This window comes from Suncus etruscus, chromosome 11, assembly GCF_024139225.1.
Source record: "Suncus etruscus isolate mSunEtr1 chromosome 11, mSunEtr1.pri.cur, whole genome shotgun sequence".
Lineage (NCBI taxonomy): Eukaryota > Metazoa > Chordata > Mammalia > Eulipotyphla > Soricidae > Suncus > Suncus etruscus.
In genome coordinates, this window is record NC_064858.1 from 79,085,080 (window position 1) to 79,107,374 (window position 22,295).

Below are 22,295 nucleotides of genomic sequence, written 5' to 3' on the forward strand. Positions count from 1 at the left end.
AATGACTCTATGCCTAGTTCCCCGCTAGGAACCTTCTCCTCTTTTCAGATCCATTGTCCTGTGTTTTGAAAGTCAAGTTATATAGTGGAGTCCTCCTCTTCTTCAGGAGGATATAGTCAATGCCACTCAGCTCTTAGATCAGATGTTTTATTCAAACATTTTCAGGTTATCCTTTCATAAAATCTCAATGTACTGTCTAAGACAACAAGTTTTGTGTTCTTGACAGAAATGAAATAGCTGTTAAGATTCAGTCAAACTTCTGCTTTAGTCCTCAGTTTCATCTGTAAATTGGGAACATAGCCCATTGTCCCATAGATTATTGACCTATCAGTGAGATGGGTATTAATCTTTGCAGTACAAAAAGTGATGAGAGGAAATCCTTTCAACAAGCCCAGTCTCCCAAATACTTATTTTCAAAAGCACATCCTTGGCCAGTATAGCAGAAAAGCCTGCACTTGTGGAAAGCTGTTGCACCAGTGGGGAGTAAATGTGGGTACAAACACCAGCTTCTCCATGCAGGAATAAATCACCCAGGGAACCCTTCCTCTCCCACAGTCCCCTCGGTGTTTCAGTGACCCTCTCTCAATATGTGCATGTTAGAACCATCACCATGGTTATCTTCTCCCTAATCCTTCATGCCGTCCATGCTGCATGAAACTATCATTCAGGGAATGAGCCAGAACTGAGATCAGAACTGTTGATTTTCCTGATGAAGGTAGGAAATGGTTACAATGCAGGTACCTTCCTAGCCTTTCACCTTACTGTTTCCTAAATCTCCCACCTACATGGGTTCTCTCTCTCTCCCACTCTCTCTCTTTCTCTCTCTCTCACCTACATGGACTCTCTCACCTACATGGACACTCTCTCTTTCTCTCTCCCTCTCCCTCTCTCTCTCTCTCTCTCTCTCTCTCTCACACACACACACACACACACACACACACACACACACATACACACACACACAGATGCTAAAGAGTTATTTCTGGGTTTGTACTCAGGAATTACTCCTGGAACACTCTGGGGAAATATATAAGATGCTAAAGATCAAAACCAGCTCAACAGCATGCAAGGCAAATGCCTACTCACTGTATTATCATTCTGGCCTCCTACACAGTTTTTCTGCCCCTATCCTGCCTCCTACTCCCGTGGCTCTCTTTTACAAGCCAAAAAGGTTACTCTCCTTCAAAAAAAAAAAAGCTGCAAGCCTGAACGGGAAACAGAGATCCTGAGCCTTCTCAAAGATCTCTCGTTCTCACTGCTCCAATAAAAGCCTACTGTACCGATTACAACAACAAATATTCTCACTTCTAGCCACTGAGGCTCAATTCAGGATGCTCCAGAGGCCAATACCCATATAATGAGGTCCAGAAAAAAGCTGTAACAGAGAGTCTGTCTGAACCTCAGCCTGCTCAGACCCTGTTCAGCAATGATGTTCAGAGCCTGCTCAGTCAGGGCCCTGCATGCCTCATTTGCAAAGACAGACACAGTGGCAGCAACAAGGCGGCTCCTGCAGTCTGAAGGAAGGTGAGACAGGAGTCTGACTGACTCCTAGAAGCCACTTGCTCAATATCTCCTCAGGGCATTTCTTTATAAGTCATTATTTTAAAACTGCTCACATCCCCTGATCCAATTCTTTCACCCAGTCCCTGGACTTCATCTAGTTGCCTTTTTAGAATCGTTTTTTTAGTAGGCCCTATTCTTTCTTCTCATTTGTTTGTTTATTTGTTTCGGGACCATAGCTATCTATGTTCAGATCTTACTTCTGAATCTGTGCTTAGGTATCACTCCTGGAGAGGCTCAGGGAATCAAATGTCATGCCAGGGATTGAACCCAGATTAGCCAAATGCAAGGCAAGTGCCCAACTCTCTGTGCTATATCTCTCCTGGCCCACCACCCTTTTTCTTACCACATACTCCACAACTGTTAATTTTAAGGTGCCCTGGGCCAAGTGGCATTGACTGCCAACTAGGTTGGCTAAAAGCCAGGCCCTCAGGCCACAGGTCAGTCCCACCCCATAGCTATATGCACAGAGCTCACACCCTGCTTTACCCAAAACAGAGAATTTGCCCTAGTTTTCTTTTTCCTTCACCCACCCCCCCTTTTTTAAATAATTAAATAATTTTTATTTTGACCAAAATAAGTTACAAATCTTTCATAGTAATATTTTAGGTACATAGTGACATTGAATCACGGGCATTCCCACCACCAGTGTTGTCCTCATCTCCACTCCTGTTCCCAGCATGCATCCCATATCCCCCTCCTTTGACCCCCGGGGCTGCTAGTGTAAGTGGTCTCCTTTGCTTGTTGTAGATTGGGTTTCGATTATGTTGTCATTGGCTTTGGATTTGGTGTTTAACTATGATCATTTTTTATTTCTACTCAAAATTCATATACCTGTTTGGTTTTGGTATCCTCCATTATTTCCCCCTCAATTTGTGAGGCAGAACAAGATGGCTCAAGTTATGTGGTTCTTTTTGGAGGGAAGAAAAAAGAAAGAGAAAAAAAGGGGGGGTAAAAATCAAATAAGAAAACAGGAGGAGTCCTTCTAGAGGCTATAAATATCAATTTAAGAATAAAGGGGAAAAGGAAGAACATAAAAGCTATACAAAAAAAATTAAGCAAAAGAACCAAAAAAGAACCCACCCCTTATAAGATGTAAAAGACTCACCTAGGCTTGATTAGCATTTCGTAGGTACTTTTGTCCCCATGTGGTTTGAGACTATACAATAAAGTTTCCATAAAGAGGATGGTTGGCACTCAGTCCATGAGTGAAGCTTGAAGCTCCAGGACCCCTAAGATTGCTTTTATATCTTTTTTTCTTTTTTTAAGTTTATTTCATTGAAATCATTGTGATTTACAAAGTACTTCATAGTTGAATTTCAGGCATACAATGAATCAGATCCAATTCTACCACCAGTGTCAACTGTCAACTTCCTTCCATCATGTTCCCAGAGTGTATCCCAACAACCTACCAGTATAACTGGCCCATTTAAAGTTTAGATTGTTAGAGTTTGGGTCTCTTAATTTCATTGTTGTTGACTTTGGCTTGGATATTTCTTTCTGTCCTTTTTTTTTTTTTTTTTCCTGCCACCAATGTACCTGACACAGATCTGCATGGCATCCCTGCTTCAGACCCATTTACCCTGGGTTGAATTATGGCAAGTGGGGCCTTTACACCACCCACCATCTTCCATTCATCTTCCATCATCGAGCACAGGGATGTTGAACACACAAGCCAGTATGCCAGGGAAGCAAGTTGTTCCCACTGCTCAAATTTAAGGAGCCACCTCTCCTCCAAAACCACGGAAAGGAAGGAACAGGGTCTCACTACACAGCCTCCCACATGTGCCCCATAGGTGTCGCTTTCCTTTCTGAGCTGTGGCCTGAATGTCATGTGGATTCTAATGTCCTCAACCCTAGAGACCCCATCCAGAGAGCCAAAGCTCACACCTAGCTTTTCCTCCCTCCTCAGAGGGGGTTAATCCACAAGCACAATAACTCAGTTCTGAATGGTTCTATAGGGTCCTACATGTATTGGCTTGAGTCCTAAAATGATATTGTTTCTTTGTCTAACCACAAAACTTTTGGAGTATTTTCAGACCAAGGGGCCCAGAAGGCTTCTATTTTTAGTGCCAAGGATTGAATGCACAAAAAACTTTTTATTTAAATTTGCTTTTGGAGCCACACCTGGCTGGGTTATATGCTCAGAGCTTGCTCATGGCTCCATGATCCTGGATCACTCTTGGGATTGTTCAGGGGACCAGGAGTTAAAATAGCTTGCCCACTTGCAAGGCGAGTACTCTATCCACTGTACTATTTCTCTGATCCAACTTCAAGAACTTTTATATAAAAGAATTAAAAAGCTTGTTCAAAATCCTGGGGTTTTTTTGAATGGGTCTTTTTTGTGTGACCCACAAATGCCATGGATCATCTACGCTCTTCTTAAAACACCTTTTAAATAAAAAAATAAATAACTCAATAAAATCAAATAAACAGTGGAACCTTTTAAATTGGGCAGTGAAGGTTTATTAGAGTTAGTGTTGTCATTTATTGGGGATGTGTTCAAATTATGATACAAATTATATTTTTATGAGCCAGTGGCACACTTCATTGGTATACATTCATTCAGGTATTCAAAGAAGGATTTTCATCTTTATTTGCAGGACGTTTATAAGGCTAGTGTAGCCACAAACTAGGAAGAGCCTGTTTAGCTATAAGGCTCATGTCATTTTGCCAGTTCCCTGTGCAACCTTGGCAAGTCTCTCTGGCAGATCTGTGAATGGAAGTGTCACCAGAACACATTGGAGAAGGGTTCACAGAGCAGGCACCCCACTTGTGGCCTTGGGCCCACAGGCACAGCCCTTCTGCTTGTGATTGAGTTCTCCTCTGTCAGGTGTGGCTGGACTGCAGTTGCACATGATCCCACTCAAGGAACAGTTTATCATTCAATTGGGCACATGAAGGGACAGTCCTGGAAACAGTAAGACTAAGGTAGAATTCCTAAAACAAAACATGCAACATAGAGCCAATTATAGTATCCCAGAAAGAGGAAGCAGGAAGGGATTCAGCTAAAAGTCTAAGAGCTTCTGCAGGCTGGGAAGTTACTGGTTTTTGGTTTTTGGTTTTTGGATCATACCTGTGTAGTCCTCAGAGGTTACTCTGGCTCTGTGATCATGTACGGTTCCTGGTAGGACTGGTGGACCCTATATGATACTAGGCCAGGTTGGCATAGGCAGTTAGAATCTGAGAGACTGGACTTTTCTGAGCCTCATTCCCTTTACAGTAAAATTGTTTTTCTGAGTGTATCAGAGTGATATTATAGTAGGTAGGGTACATGTCTTGCACCTGGTCAACTGGGAGGTTGGCCAACTGGGGGATTCAATGTCTGGTACCACCTATGGTCCCTTGAGCACAGAGTCAGGAGTAGCCCCTAAACACCTCCAGATGTGTCCTAAAAATCCTCCCAGAAGATAGGGAATTCCCTTAGCTGTCCCAGACATATGTTCCAATGAATTGCTTTAGGTCTGTGTGCTTCAGAGCTGCAACTCTTATATACAGAGCAAGATCCACAGAGGAAAATGGTAAGGAGTGTCTCAAAGATTTTTGGGTTATAGGATGAGGGGTAGAGTCTTCTCCTTTAAAGACAGGGGCCCCTGACTTCCCATATCCTTCCACACCAAACTCTTAGCTAGCTCCTAAATTAGAACATTATATGAAATATAATATTCCCCAGACCCCTGATTTTAGTGAGATCCCACATAGCCATTTCCTCAGGTGAGTCCTGTTCTCTAAGGACTCCTCCTACACCCAGGGAGTTATCCATATGTTGGGGTCCCTGAAGGAGAGATGGCTCCTGTGCTTCTTTCTATGGGTTTCACTCCATGATATCCACCAATGCAGAAATAACTCCTCTGGATGGAGGGGGACAGTTAGATAGAATTTGGAGTTAGAGTTGCTAAGATAGGGCCATGCAAATGTATTGCTGCCACATTCCATTTTCTGTGGAGGCACTAACCTAGCACAGTCTTCTCACCCCCAAGCAGCAGAAAGGAAGGTTGGGTTTGGCCACAGGAATCACACCCCCACCCTCCATCTTGGGAAAAGGAGACAGTATTGGTTCATGACCCTCAAGAGACTAAAGTGATTTGTCCCATTGTTGGGCTTTTATGGCAAACATTTCCTACATGTGATCCCTCTGTCCCACCCGCTGTCTGTGCTGTCTGTCTTGGTAGTGTGTTTGCTGACAATGCCATAGGGTGGGTAACAGCCCTGGAGACAGAGGCAGGACAGACTTGTTACAAAGCTGTAGGCTTGTGCCCTACACATGCTGACTGCTTGTAATGAGGTATCCTGCAGTGTGCCAGAGCCCCCTCGAGGTTTTTTTTCCTGGTATACCCTACACTTTTCTCCTGCTATGCCTCTACTGCTCAGAATTTCCTTCTGTTAGAAAGCTTGGGCTAATGGAGACCATGAGTACCTGCCTTGTCCTCCCCTATGCTCCTTCCCATGCCTGTACTTTTGTTTCTCCTCTCTTGTCTTACACATTACTCTACGGTCTCCAATAATAAGGGCCTGTTTTTGGGTCTCAGTTTCCAAACTGGAACTTTTGAGAAGAGCCTCCGAGCTGTGGGAAAGCCCCATGGCAGGCCCTGAGCTGCTCTTGCAACAGTCAGTGGCTTTGCAAAGCTGTGAGTTTCGCTGCGGGGAGGGAGAAAAGTGCTTACAGATGTCTCTAGGGCCCATGACCTAAACCTGTTTCCACACCATTATGCTGACCTGCTTTCCCTTCCCCACACTACCTGCCACCTACCTAGGCCCTAGCTCCCAGAATCAGCTCACAATATGGCCACAGACATGCTAGCTCACTCCAGCCTTGGGCTACTCCTCCCAACCATGCTGTGGCACCTGAGGAAGAAGTTAGGTCAGGTTAGGAAGAGGGGAGTTTCTATTTATGCTCAAGAGGGTGGATGGGGGCCTGGGGAGCACAGAGAAGGAAGCACTGTCATGGAGTCTGGGAAGAGGGAGTATGAAAGATAATGAGATTGAGAAGCAGGGGTGCTCTTCACCCACCTTTGTGTCCTAGGATGTCTGTGGGGCACAAACTGGAAGGTTCAGTCTGAGCTTTCTTCCCTTCACACCAAGCACCTGGCCAGCTAGCAGCCCCTTTAGTGTGTCATCTCCTGTGCAGTGCGACTCACACACAATACGTCCTCAATGGAGCCCTCAGCATGGACTTCATTTCATTACAGGCTCCCTATGAGGATACTTTCTTATTACAACTTTTCTCACCTTTGGTGTGCAGGAAACAGTAGGGAAGGACAGAGAGACTTGGAAAGAGTGCTTTTGGGGTTCTATTCCACTTTCTTTGAGCCCTGGGACTGGAATTGAGCCCTGGTGAACCTTAATAGTGCAGGAGTAAAGATAGCAGCTCATATCCGGAGAAAAGAGGAAATTGTGGACCTGCCATCAAACTCAGTCTGCTTGCTTAGCATTTTAGCAGCTCCAACCCCTAGAACTGGATTTCTTACTCACCAGCCACTCTCCACCTATATTTCCACCTCCACTTCCCTCCTTTCCAGCTCAGCAGCCAAAAGATTGAGCTGTGAAGTCTATAGATTGCCTCCAGATTTTCTAACCCTTTTGCTCCTGTGGATCCTCCTAATGTTCCAGCCCTCCCCTGCTAAGAGGCTCCCAGAGCTACCACTTTCCCAGGCAACAAATTGAACAACATAGTACCCCAGCTGCTAGCAGCCTAGATGATCCTGGAAAAGTAGACCTTGCCCTTCCCCTAAAACTCAAACCACCCTTGGCCCAGGGATAACCAGTCTCCACTTGTTTCCCAGGGAGCTGTGAGGAGGACAATGCTAAGTAATAGAGGGTAAGCAAGGAAGAAGGAGCAGGAGAGGAGATGACAGAGAGAAGTTGAGATGCAGGACAAGTTGAAGAGAGCACAATTAAATATGGTAGAAACCACACCTGTTGGCTAGGTCCTGAATAAAGTTGATGTCTCCTGAAACCTGATGTGAGTCTTCCTCGCTGCCACCCTGAACCCTCAGACCCGCCAGCTGGAGGGAGTTGCAGATGCATGGCTTGGGCCGGCAGAGAAAGGCCCTTCATCCATCACCATCCAGGGCTGTTATTCTACAAAGGGAGGTTGGGACTCTTGGTTCTCTTCATGATGATACAAGGAAATGCAGGGAGGTTTCCTCGCTGGCTTGGAGCTGCCACGCTCAACTCTGGCTGGTATTGTGGGGAGTGGTATCCTAAACTCTGGAAACCGGGGGCCCTCCAGCAGAATAAAAGATTCCTCTTTGGGGCCGGAGAGATAGCATGGAGGTAGAGCGTTTGCCTTGCATGCAGAAGGACGGTGATTAGAATCCCAACATCCCACATGGTCCCCTGAGCCTGCCAGGGGCGATTTCTGAGCATAGAGTCAGGCGTAACTCCTGAGCGCTGCCGGATGTGACCCAAAAACCAAAATCCTAAAAACAAAATAAAACAAACAACAAAAAAAAAGATTCCTCTTCATCCAGAGTAAGGATCTGAGCTTAAGCTGCCCTCTCTGTGTTGGTGTTGGTAACTGCAGGTTTCTAAATGTGTGTGTGTGTGTGTGTGTGTGTGTGTGTGTGTGTGTGTGTGTGTGTGTGTGTGTGTACTTCCTGTTCCCCAGGTCTTCTCCTGGTCCTCTGATCTAACATGGAATGATTCTAAGGGATTCTCCATTTAAGTGAGAAAAGTTGTAACAAGAAATTATTCTCATAGGGTAATTATAATGAAGTCAGGTCCATCCTGAGATCTAATTGAGGATATATTGTGTGTATGAGTCGCAATGCACATGGCCCCCACCCTAAAGCTTGTTGTTTTCCTAGTCTTTTGTGATCTCCATTTTCTCATTTATTAGTTTAGCATAACCATATTAGAGAACTAATAGAAAAATTTGTGAAATCATGAGGCTAGAAACCCATGTGCAACACCAACACTACTCCCAGCAGAAGACAGGTATGCTGCTTTCCCAGGGCTTGTAGAAGAGGCAGAAAATATCTAGAAGTTCTAATGCAGTGGTAATAAAACTAAGCTTTACCTTCTCTGAGGCTGTGTCTTGCAGCCCAACCAGGCGCACAAGATGACCAAAGTCCCCCTATTGCCTCAGGAACAATTTACTCTACAAAATACTCAAGTGTAATAACTCCCCATAGAGCTGCTATTCTTGATCCTACCAGAGGTGCCATTCCCTTCCCTTTACCTCCTTCCCTACACACACACACACACACACACACACACACACACACACACACACACACACACACACACACTTCTCTAAGGAGGACTCCTGATGCAGCCAGAGGGAACTCATTTCCTCTAACCCATTCAGGGGTTAGAGCTTCCTGAACCTCCATAGGAAGCCTCAGGGAGCCCACTGTGACATCTCCTCATTGGCACAAACTCTATTTAAGTCCCTTCCCCAAGGGAATGGCCACCACAGCTCCCTTAATGTCACCCAGACACCACCTTCCCCATTTCATTTCACTCTCCTATGTCCCCCTGGAAATAAAGGCTGACCAAGGGTCATTGTTTTATGAGCATAAGAAGTCTCCTGGTTGGGGACAGGATCTTCTTGAAAGCACATACAGAGGACCCAGAACTAGCCCCAATATCTTTTGCCTCTATATCCTCCAGGAACCCCACTTCAGTGTCCTTTTCCCCACACCAAGTCAAGGAGAGATCTGAACTCTCTCAACAGCACCTCACCAAGACCCACTACATGCAATAGTTGTAGTACAGTGCTGGGTGGAAGAATTCCTAATGCTTCTTGGTTTTAAAATAAAGGAATTGACTTTGGAAACTGATAAAAATTGAATGTGTGACAGAGCAGGAACTCTACCTTACAATTTAGGTCACTGAGTCCAACCACACCTGACAACAGAAAAACTGAGTTTATAAAGGCCTCCATAGGCCAACATATGTTGTTCCAGCAACATAGACATTTAGTTACCAACCAACATGGACAATAGGATGTCAAGACAATCTTCATCCTTTGCAGGATTCTAGATCTTTCATTACAATGTTCACCCCCAATCCTCACCCCACCCCTCTAGGTGGTTAAGATGTCAGACTGATTGTGCCTTCCTACTCAGGTCCATGAGTAGCCAATGAAGGCCACTTTCCTGGCAATTGGTCAGGATCAAGAACAAGATAATCCAAGTTGCTCTCTCAGACTTCTCAATAGGGCAGGTGGGTTATGTCCTACCATGAGTTATTGCTGCTACAGCCCCCTGGTTCTGCTAGGGCAAACCTCCACACAGTGACATGTGGCAAGCCAAAAGTGCCAATGAGGTTATATGAAGCTCAAGCAACATAACTGGCCTTAAAGCACAATGGTCTCACCATTTGTTTTGGATTATCAAGCTATGAGAGGGTTACTGAGAAGGAAAACAAAACAGGACCCTCTCTTGGAGCCCAGAGGGCTTTCACTGAATCCAAATACATCCTCATGACTAGCAATTAAGCAAAGACAGCAAGTGTCCAGCAAATGCCAAAAGAGATGGTTTCCATTGCAAGGCCAGTTCATGCTGCCTTTGACACAGAATGTTCCTCCAGTCCAAAATGTTCTTCCAGCTCCACCAAGTGTAGGACAAAAGGAAATCAACTGTATTAGTGAGTCTTAAGCCCAAAGAAACCTCTTAACTCCACCCTTACATACAAAAGAGGAATGTGGAAAATAAGGATGCATAGTTTATAGGATCAGACGAGCTAAGTCAGGGACCTGCCCTTCCACTCCCCTTCTCGTCTTCCAAATAATTAAGGTTCATTAAGGACCTGAGTTACAGGAGAGACAAGATAGCTGGCCACACCTCAGCCTCTGGCTCATTAATGAACAACCCAGCTCAATAACTGAGTTCCAACACCTTCTGGAACTGAACGTACAGAAAAATTCTCCTAATCACTTCTCCTATCCTCTCAAGCCAAAACCAAACATTTTTAAATAACCGGTCAGAATATCAATATAGAGAGTGTGGTTTTAGTGGTAGAGCACAGACCCTACACAACGTGGGGCCATCGGTTCCAGCCAAGCACCACCACCATCACCAACAACAACAGCAACAAATAATCCTGAAACTTGAGTCTGAGAAAAATAAAGGAAGAAAAGTAGGTCATTTGGGGAATATTAAGAGAATAGAAGGAGCCTCAGAAGCTCAGGATTGAAAGTGAATAGATCATTCAGGGGTTGACTCAAGTGTCCCTGGCTTCAGTCTCCAATGTTGTCAATAAGGATCAATTCCTTGTCACACAGATAGGCCTCTGCACTATAACATCTGGACTGGGTGACATTTCCTTACTGATCAAATCACTTCCAGTAAAACCAGCAACTCTATTTCCAAAGCAATTATGTGGTCTCTATTCCGTGAAAGGGCTTCTCCCTTGTCATACTCCTCTGCTCAGTTTTTGATCATGATTTCCCCACACGCTTTTAACTTTAACTTTTTACACCTCCAGGATTGCCTCAGTTCAACACCCACAGTTAAGAACTTTTTCCATCTCTGACACTCTATGCCAGGCAGGATCCTCTGCTTCTGTGTATATGTGACCTTCCTTCCTTCCTTCCTTCCTTCCTTCCTTCCTTCCTTCCTTCCTTCCTTCCTTCCTTCCTTCCATTCTTCCTTTCAATTCTTCCTTTCAGTTCTTCCTTCCTTTCTTCCTTTCAATTCTTTCTTTTTTTCTTTTCTTTCTTCTTTATTTCTCTCTTTTTTCCCCCTTTTTTTCTTCTCTTTCCTTTTTTGTGATTTCCAAAAAAGTTTCTAAAATATCCCATGACTTTCTCTTGGCTCTCTTGCTCCTTCCTATGAGCGATCAATACAAGTCCTCTGCTATGTGTAACGAAGCCTTCATGCCAGTAGAGGACACTCCACACTGTACAAAAACCAGGTCTATTGACAAATTGGAAAGTGGGTGTGGACATGAGGGAGGTGTGGGAATAACCAGAGTGATCCTGGGGAGGTCACAAGTTGACTAAGACTGCGCCATTTTTCTGATAATGGATTGGCAGGGAGTGCCACATTCCCTTCAGTGGAGATGGGAGGGACAACTAGAGTGACGCAGATCTTCCCAGAGCATCTTGGATATCCTCCTCCTTCCAACAAACAACTGAGAAGTGCTGGTGCCACCCAAATGTCCTGTGGGCATCTTTATCCTCCCTTTCATCTGGCACACTCTCTAGTCAACTGCTGCTGGGAAGCAACTTAATAGACCGCATCTCTGGCCTCCATCTACACTCAGTCTGCTATCCATGCCCTTGGCCCAGGCAATTTGTTCCTTCAATCTGCCCAAATTCTGACCTCTAAGTCAGAAATTCAAGGCTCTTCTCAACTTAACTCATCAAGGAACTCTTGCTTTTACATTTGATTTTTCATACTGTTGCTTCTTGAAACATACTACCTTTTGATTTCTATGACCCACACTGTCACACCCCACCTGGCCCCACACCTCCCTTATATATACTCTTTTTTAATAGTTTCTCTGCTTAGTCTGGTCCTCACTTGGGGTGGTCTTGGGATTACTTTCTTAAAAGTAATTTATGAAAATAAATGTCTTTGAATTTAAAACAGAAACTAATGAAAACATTTACACAATTTGCAATATGATGGCAACGTAAGTTTTCTACAGCCCTTGCACATGCACACACACACACACACAGCAAATATATGCCTCATATTCTTTCTAGTATGCCCCCAAAAAGTTTTTCAAAATAAAAAATGTCCTCAAGTGGTAGGACTTTCCTGGGATCACTGGGAAACCTCTAGTGACTGCTTGCACATGTCTGTGCAGCAGGGCTGTTATGACCATTCATGTACGCCCAAACTTCTACAGAAATCCTACTGCTTCTGATGATGAGCCCAGAGCCCAGCATGTCACGTTCATTGCTGAAGCATGGTTTTTGCTAGGGTTTCAGAGTGTTGAGCAGTTGAGAAAAGCCTTTCTCAACTAGGAAAATCCAAAGGGCACTGTTTTCTTTTCATTAGAAAATTCACCATGAAGGTGGGCCAAGTCCCTGATCTGCTGAAGCCATATTTGCTGCATCCATCACCCAGAATTACTGTTTTGCCTATGGCCCTACCTCACTGCCCTTCTGCGATTTTCTTCAGAGACACCAATCTAACTAAACTTTAGATTCATTGGTATTTGAGCTGATATCACCAGGAATTTCTGGAGCAAGTATTGATACCTTCCCCCAACATCTTCCTTTTTCAGGGAAGGCTGGCGGCTATAACCATTCCCACAAACACAATTGTCATGTTCACACTGGGAAAGCTCCATGAACTTATTCTTCTTGGAAGATATATAAACCAAGCAGTGAAAAACCACAGGTACACTGGCCACAGAGCAGAGATTGGCAATCACAGGAGGAGAGGGCAGACCAAGCCACTGCCCTGCCAAAGCTACATTTGCTGCATACTCAAAATCACCATTTTGACTATGGTCCTGCTTTTGCACCCGTGTACAGTTATCTTTAGAGACACCAATCTGATCAAAATTCAGATACACTAGTTTTGGGGATAATATAATCAGCAATCACCAACCCCCCTCATATTTTTCTTTTTCCAGGAGGTCTGGCAGCTTAGTACATGCCCCTAAAAGTCACAATATCAGTAATAGTGCTTTGAATTTCTGGACAACTTTATTTATTTAATGCTGTCTTCCCTATTGTCCAATTTAATGTAATGGACAGCTAACAACAAGAGCTTATTAAACCTTCTGCAATTGCATTAATGACTTCATTGGAGATATAATAATTTTCACAAATGAGCTTGCTACTTCTTTTTCCTTTCTTATTTTAAATGTTCTTTCTCCTCTTCCTCTATATTTTTTATTTTTCCTTTCTATTCCTCTATTTAATTTTTAAAAAAATTTTCTTTCTGTTATTTTTTTTTTTTTGGTTTTTTGGGTCACACCCGGCAGTGCTCAGGGGTTACTCCTGGCTGTCTGCTCAGAAATAGCTCCTGGCAGGCATGGAGGACCATATGGGACACTGGGATTCGAACCAACCACCTATGGTCCTGGATCAGCTGCTTGCAAGGCAAACACCGCTGTGCTATCTCTCCGGGCCCTCTGTTATTTTTTAAAATAACTTTGCCCTACTTATCTGGAAACAAATGTATTATTTTCAACTATGTCAATTATATGATGCATTTTCTTTACATAGAATAAAAATAAATTTTTGAAAGTTTACAGGACATTTTATCTCTGAAAAAACTATATGATGGATGGCAAAGTTGTCTGTTATATTCAGGTTGCCAAGGCAGTGTTCTGGCATCAGCCTATTTCTGCAGCTGGAACAGGTGGGGGTTCTTTATATTGAAATCACTTTGGGCATTTACAATTCAATTTACAATTTAGAACTGCAAATGTGGGCTTCCTGATCCCTGTAGGAAACTGTTGAGGAAGACCCCAGCGAACTTAATCCCATCAAGGTTCCCAGGCCAGGTAGGCAGTCCTAGCCAACAAGGCAGTATCATCTCCTGCCTGGTGCATTTAAAAGCCTCTGCATCCCTCCATTTTTGGCTTCTTGATCCCTGCAGTAGACTGCTGAGGAAGACCCCAGAGAACTTAAAGGTTCACGAACCAGGAAGCAGAAAAGCAGAGAGGGCCGAGCATATCTCCTAGCCCATGAATCCCACCACAACACACAGTAAAAGCCACGCTACAAGCTTGTCAATGGGGAAACAATGCAGGACAACAGCATGCATAGTGAATGAAGATGGCAGCTCTGATGTCCCAGAAATTACCAACCACATAGTTAACCTCTCAGACAAGGAGTTTAGAGTAGTAATATGTAGAATGCTCATAGAACTCAAAGAAAGAATAGTTCAAACTGAAGAGAACACAAAAATAGAAATCAGAAAACTCCAAACTGAAATGACAGGACTGAAAAACTCAATAGATGAAATTAAAAACTCAGTGGAAAGCCTCTCCAACAGCAGCCGAGGAGAATCAGTGAGCTGGAAGATGAGATACAGAACAACTCCATACAACACAAGAAACTGGAAAAGAACCTTAAAGCAAACGACCAGACAATGGAAAAAATACTCAAAGAATGTGAACAGATGAGAATAGAAGTCCTTGACAAATTCAACAGAAAAAAACATAAGAATCATTGGAGTCCCAGAGAACCAGAAAGAAAATCCCCAGGAAGAATCAATAGTCAAGGACTTCATTACAGAGAAACTCCCAGAGCTAAAGATGGCATGCAACTAAATCCTTCGTGCCCAAAAAGTACCAGCTAAAAGAGACATGAAGGAAAGTGTTCCAAGACACATGCTAGTCACAATGACAAATTCCACATATAGGGAAAGAATACTAAAAGCAGCAAGATAAAAAAGGGAAATTGCATTCAAAGGAGCATCCTTAAGATTTACAGCAGACCTGTCACAAGAATCCCTCAAGGTTAGAAGGCAGTGGTGGGATATAATGACAAAACTCAACTAAATGAATGCTTCACCTAGAAAACTGCACCCAGTTAGACTCACTTTCAGGTTTAAAGGAAGTATACATAGCTTCACAGATAAACAGCAGCTTAGAAACTTTACAGACTCAAAACCAGCCTTAAAAGAAAAACTGAAAGGTCTACTTTAAGACAAGACAGACCAACAGACACAACAAACTTTTACACAAAGATGACAATAAAACTCATGACAATTATTTCTCTCAATATTAATGGACTAAATGCATCAGTTAAGAGGCACAGAGTGGCAAAATGGATCAAAAAGCTGAATTTAACATTCTGTTGCCTACAAGAAACACATCTAAATAGAACAAACATAGACTCAAAATAAAAGGCTGGAGGAAAATCATCCAAGCAAACAACTAACTTAAAAAAGCTGGAGTGACCATATTAATATCAGATGACACAAACTTTAGACTCAGAAAAGTTATGAGACAAAGATGGTCATTTCATACTCATCAAAGGATATTTACAACAGGAAGAAAAATCTCCTAAACATATATACTCCCAATGAGGGACCAGCAAAATATTTAATACAATTGTTGACAAACTTGAAAAAAGACATCAATAGCAACACAATAATAGGGGGAGATCTCAAAACTGCCCTGTCACCCCTTGATAGGTTAACCAGGCCGAAACCCAACAAGAATATACTAGCTTTTAAAAGAAAAATGGAAGAAAGTGGACTAGCAGATATATATAGGGCAATCCATCTCCAGAAAACTAGATACACATTCTTCTCCAATGCACATGGGTCATTTTCCAGGATAGAACTCATGCTGGCCCGTAAAACTTATCTCCATAAAATTAAGAGGATAGAAACTGTAAAAAACTACCTTCTCAGCTCACAAGGCATAGAATAAAAACTTTAACAGCTGGAAATTAAACAGCACACTGCTGAACAATAAGTGGATCAGAGATGAAATCAAAGAGGAAATCAAAACATTTCTGAAAATAAATAACAATAAAGACACAAACTATCAAAATTTATGGGACACAGCAAAAGCGGTACTAAGAGGAAAATTTATATAGCTTTGCAAGGACACATTAGAAAGGAAGAAGGAACCTACATAAATAGTTTAATGACACAGCTTTTAAAATTAGAAAATGGGGGCCAGAGAGATAGCATAGAGGTAAGGCATTTGCCTTTCATGCAGAAGATTGGTGGTTCAAATCCTGGCATCTCATATGGTCCCTTGAGTCTGCCAGGAGCAATTTTTGTTTTTGTTTTTGTTTTTGTTTTTCAGTCACACCCAGCGGTGCTCAGGGGTTACTCCTGGCTGTCTGCTTAGAAATAGCTCCTGGCAGGCACGGGGGACCATATGGGACACCGGGATTCGAACCAACCACCTTTGGTCCTGGATCGGCTGCTTGCAAGGCAAACACCACTGTGCTATCTCTCCGGGCCCTGCCAGGAGCAATTTTTGAGTGTAGAGCCAGGAGTAGCCCCTGAATGCTGCTAAGTGTGACCCAAAAAATAAAAAAAATAGAAAAGAATCAACTAAAGGAGCCAAAATTAGGTAGGCAGGAAGAAATAATAAGGCTAAGAGCAGAAATCAATAAAATGAAAATAAAAAAATTCAAAAGATCGACAAAAGCAAAAGTTGGTTCTTTGAAAAAATAAGCTCTCACTGTTTGCAGATGACATGATAATAGATTTAGAAAACCTTAAAGACTCTACCAAAAAAGCTTCTAGAAACAATAGATTCATATAGCAAAGTGGCAAGCTACAAAATTAACACTCAAAATCAATGGCCTTCTTATGTGCCAATAATGATAGAGAAGAAATAGACATTAAAAAAAAACCCATTATATACTGATTGATTGATTGATTTTTTGACTTCTTTATTTTGGTGTAGATATTGAAGTTGATGTCTTCAATTTTATTTTATTTTATTTTATCTTTATCTTTCTTTCACTTCTGCATGGCTTGATTTCAGGACTGAGACTATTGTGTGGTGCTTGTCGTTATTGCTGTAGTGCTCACTGGATATTTTATTTGATATTTCTTTCTGTATTGTTGTGGTGTTTCAATTACCTTTTTCCTGTCCTCTCTCAAACTGAGGTTGAAAGCCTCTAAAAGGACTCTGCCCATTTTCAGCTTATTTGATTTTTTACCCCATTCTATTGCTTTTCTTTCCTTCAAACAAAACCACATAGCTCAAACTATCTAGCTCTGCCTCTCAAAGAGAGGGGAAAACAAGGGAGGGTACCAGGACCAAACAGATATATAATCACTAGTAGTAAGCTAGATACAGAGGGGACCACTTACTCTAGCAGCCCAGGGGGTGATGGGGAATATGGATTGCAGGAAGGGAACGGGGGTGGAGGGACGACAAATTTGGTGATGGGTATTCCCTTGATTCAATGTTAATATGTACCTAAAATACTATTGTGAAATATATGTAAGCCAATATGGTCAAAATAAAAATTAAAAAAATAAACATTCACATTAGTGTCACACAAACTCAAATACCTTGAAGTCAACTTAACTAAAGAGGTGAAGGATCTATACAAAGAAAACTACAAAACCTTGCTTCAAGAAACAAAAAAGGACACAAAGAAATGGAGACACATACCCTGCTCATGGATTGGCAGGATTAATATCATTAAAATGGCAATAATCCTCAAAGCATTATACAGATTTAATGCAATCCTTCTAAGGATACCCATGACATTCTTCAAAGAGTTAATCAAACACTCCTGAAATTCATTTGAAACAATAGACACTCACAAATAGCTAGAGCAACCCTTGGGAAAAGGAATATGGGAGACATCACTTTCCCAAACCTTAAATTGTATTATTAAGCTATAGTCATTAAAACAGCATTCTACTGAAATAAAGATAGACCCTCAGATCAGTGGAATATTCAGAGAATGTGCCCCATATATACAATCAATTAATCTTCGATAAAGGGGCAAGAAATGCAAAATGGAGCAAGAAAAAACCTTTTCAACAGGTGGTGTTGAAGCAACTAGTTAGCTGCTTACAAAACAACGAACTCAGAACTCCATCTAATACCATACACAAAGGTCAAATCCAAATAGATTAAAGACCTGGATATCAGACCCAAAACCATAAGGTATATTGAACAACACATAGGTAAAACACTCCATGACATTGAGACTAAAGGTATCTTTAAAGAGGAAACAGTACTCTCCAAACAAGTGAAAGCAGAAATAAATAGATGGGACTATATTAAGCTGAAAAGCTTCTGCACCTCAAAAGAAATAATGCCTAAGATGCAAAAGCCAGCCACAGAATGGGAGAAACTATTTACCCAATACATATCAGACAAGGGGCTATATCTAAGATATACAAGGTACTGATAGAACTTAACAAGAAAAAAATCTAACCTCATCAAAAAATAGGGAGAAGAAATGAACAGATACTTCCCCAAAAAAGAAATACAAATGGCCAAAAGACACAGGAAAAAATGTTCCACACCACTAATTATCAGGGAGATGCAAATCAAAACAACAATGAGTTACCATCTCACGCCACAGAGACTGGCACACATCACAAAGAACAAGAACAATAAGTGCTGATGGGGATGTGGTGAGAAAGGAACTCTGATTCACTGTTGGTGGGAATGCCATCTAGTCCAGCCTTTATGGAAAACAATATGGAGATTTCTCAAAAAACTGGACATTGTGCTTCCATATAATCCAGCTATACCACTCCTAGGAATTACCCTAGGAACACAAAAACGCAGTGCAAAAATGCCTTCTGCACACCTATATTTATTGCAACGCAATTTACAAAAGCCAGAATCTGGAAACAACCCAGATGCCCAACACAGATGAGTGGCTAAAGAAACTGTGGTACATATACACAATGGAATATTATGCAGCTATCAAAAGAGATGAAGTCATGAAATTTTCCTATACATGAATGGACATGGAAATTATTATGCTGAGTGAAATAAGTCAGAGGGAGAGAGAGAGATACATAAAATAGTCTCGGTTATCTATCAGTTTTAAGAAAAATAGAAGACATTATTGTAATAATGAGATGAGGGAAGGGGTGAGTGCAATTAGAACACTAACAACTACCATGATAATATTAATAAGTGAGAGAAGTAGAATGCCTGTCTTGAATACAGGCAGGGTTGTGGGTGGAGGGAGATGGAATGCATTGGTGGTGGGAATGTTGCACTGGTGAAAGGGGGTGGTGTTCTTTCTGTGACTGAAACCAATTACAGTCATATTTGTAATCACATTAATGTAAAGACATTAAAAGAATTGTAAATGTACTGCTTCACTACAGTTTCTTTTCAGGGCCCACACCTGGTGATGCTCAGGGGTTACTCCTGGTATGCATTCAAAAATCGCTCCTGGCTTGTGGGACCATATGGGATGCTAGGGATTGAACCACGATCCATCCTGGCTCAGGCAAATGCCCTATCACTACTCTATTGCTCTGGCCCTACAGCTTCTTTTATTTTTTCAAACTTGATTGATTGATTGGTTTTGGGGCCACACCCAGCAGCTAGGGATCACTCCTAGCTCTATCCTGGCACATGGGGGACAATATGAGATGCTGGATATTGAACCAGAGACCATCCCAGTCGTCCTCATGCAAGGCAAAAGCCCTACCACTGTGCTATCTCTCTAGCCCCTCACTACAGCTTCTAATCTAGTCCTCCCCAAGGACTCCCATCTTGGAGTTTATACAATACTACTACCAGGTACCTCCCCTCATGGCAATTTTATATTGTAATTAAGGTGCCATGTTGACTTATTATAATTGTCTGATCATAACTTCTACCATCTATGTTTTTTCTCTGCCACACATTAAAAGAGCATAACTTTAATTTTTGTTACATTACAGAGGACAGCAAGACTGTTACCTTTAGAATGATCTAAAAAGAGGGCAAAAAAAAAATAGTACAGCAGGTCAGAAGCTTGATTGCCTTCACAGAATGTGAACAAGCCTGGTTCAATCTCCTGAGCACTGCCAGGAGTAATTCCTGACACAGAAACAGCAGTAAATCCTGACCATCACCAGGTGTGGCCCCTTCCACAAAAAAAAATTGAGTGACCTATAAAAAGACTTCCTTTCCAAAAGAAATTTTTATCAGTGTCCATAAAGTTCTTGTTAAAAATGTTCATTCACGGGCCCGGAGAGATAGCACAGCGGCGTTTGCCTTGCAAGCAGCCGATCAGGACCAAAGGTGGTTGGTTCGAATCCCGGTGTCCCATATGATCCCCCGTGCCTGCCAGGAGGTACTTCTGAGCAGACAGCCAGGAGTAATCCCTGAGCGCCGCCGGGTGTGACCCAAAAACAAAAACAAAAATGTTCATTCACATTTTTGATAACACAAAGAAGCTATGAATATTTCTTAAAGCCTTTCAGGACCAATATGATTTTTGCATTCCAGTGATATCTGGGAGTTTTTGGTTTCTAAAATCTGATGCAAATTTTAGACCTCAGGGCCCCGAGAGATAGCACAGCGGCGTTTGCCTTGCAAGCAGCCAATCCAGGACCAAAGGTGGTTGGTTCGAATCCTGGTGTTCCATATGGTCCATATGCCAGGAGCTATTTCTGAGCAGACAGCCAGGAGTAATCCCTGAGCAAAGCCGGGTGTGGCCCAAAAAACAAAAAACAAAAAACAAAAAAAAAAATTTAGACCTCAGTGTAACATCATCTTCTGAAATTCTCTCTTTCAAGGGCTTTGAAGAGACCCTGAGGATAGTGAAGACCTTCTCATCACTGGGAGGAGGGATGATCTTAGTGGCACTGGAGTTTGAGATGTGGGATGGACTGAGGAAAGTTTTCTCATCTTCCAACTAAAAAACTAGGAGGGAACTTGACCCCAGCAGAATCGATATTTTAAGACAAAGACAAAATGATTTGGGGTCATAGTCCTATGTACAGAAACCATGGCCGGTTTAATGTCCTTCCTGCTGAAAAATGTGCAATTCCAATCCCAATCATATAGACACTCTCACTTGGTGGATGGATTTAAAAATATCTGAAAAGGGAGCAGAGAGGTGGCATGGAGGTAAGGTGTTTGCCTTGCATGCAGAAGAACGGTGGTTCATTGAATCCCGGCATCCCATATGGTTCCCCGAGCCTGCCAGGAGTGATTTCTGAGTGTAGAGCCAGGAGTAACCCCTGAGCACTGCTGGGTGTGACCCAAAAACCAAAAAAATCTGAGGAGAAATCTATGTGCCCACTTGTGTATAAATACTTTATGAAGGAATTAAAAACAAAATCTGGTTGTCCCAGAGAAAGATAACTTAGTAGCAAAGGTTAAAGTTTTTTTCACCTAGATGTATTGGGTTATTCCTTCCTTCTGAACATCATTATTTGGATAAATACTTTATATAAAATCCACTAGACTCAACCAAGAATGAAGTATTAGAGTCAAATATTTTGAGAAAACTTTACTATATTGGGGGAACTCAATATCTTGATTGTTTAACCTTTGAAGAATTATAATTGGATATCAAGTTTTCTGCATCTAAGTTACCTTTGCCTGCAGATCTCTAGCTTTCCTAATGAGGCTTCTCTGAATCCTTCATCTACCCCTGAGTTATTTGTGGGCTGCCTTAACTTTCAGTTAAGTAAACCTTCAGTTTACACATCTAGAAGTCCCTTCAAAGACTCAGTGCTAGCCTGACATAACCTACTTGCAAATTTTTATTACATAAGCCAGAAATATAAAGCTACTTTTCATGTCTCCTGTTGCTTCACCCTCTTTCTTATCACCCACCAGCACATCCCCAATATTTTTCTCATCCCTAATACATAATATATATGCAAAAACTGTTGAGCTGAATGGAATCCATATTATTCCTTTGCTGCTTTTCAAACATTAATGCATTGAGTTCTTGATCTTACTTATCATAACATGTTAAGGTAATTTGCTCTATCCCATCTCTAATCTTACAAAAAAAACCAGAAGCCAAACCAGATGAACAAGGACATTCCCATTTTTAACAGTGTTTAAAGGAAGTTATAACCTAAGAAATAAATAGGAGGGCCAAAATGACAAAAAAGCATATGACAAAAGCATAGCTAGTAAGGCACTTGCTTTGCATGAAACTGATCCCAATTTATTCCCAGCACTGCACATGGTTCCTGATCACTGACAGGATGATCCCTGAGCACAGAGATAGGTGTTGAAAAACACATTAATTATAAATGTTAAAAAACGTATTAACTATGGAGTTCTGGATGGAGGTAGATGATGGTGAGATGGGTGGAGAGGCCTTTCTCTGCCGGCCTGGGCCACATGTCTACAATCCCTACCAGTAAGAGGGTCTCAGGGTGGCTGCAAGGAAATGA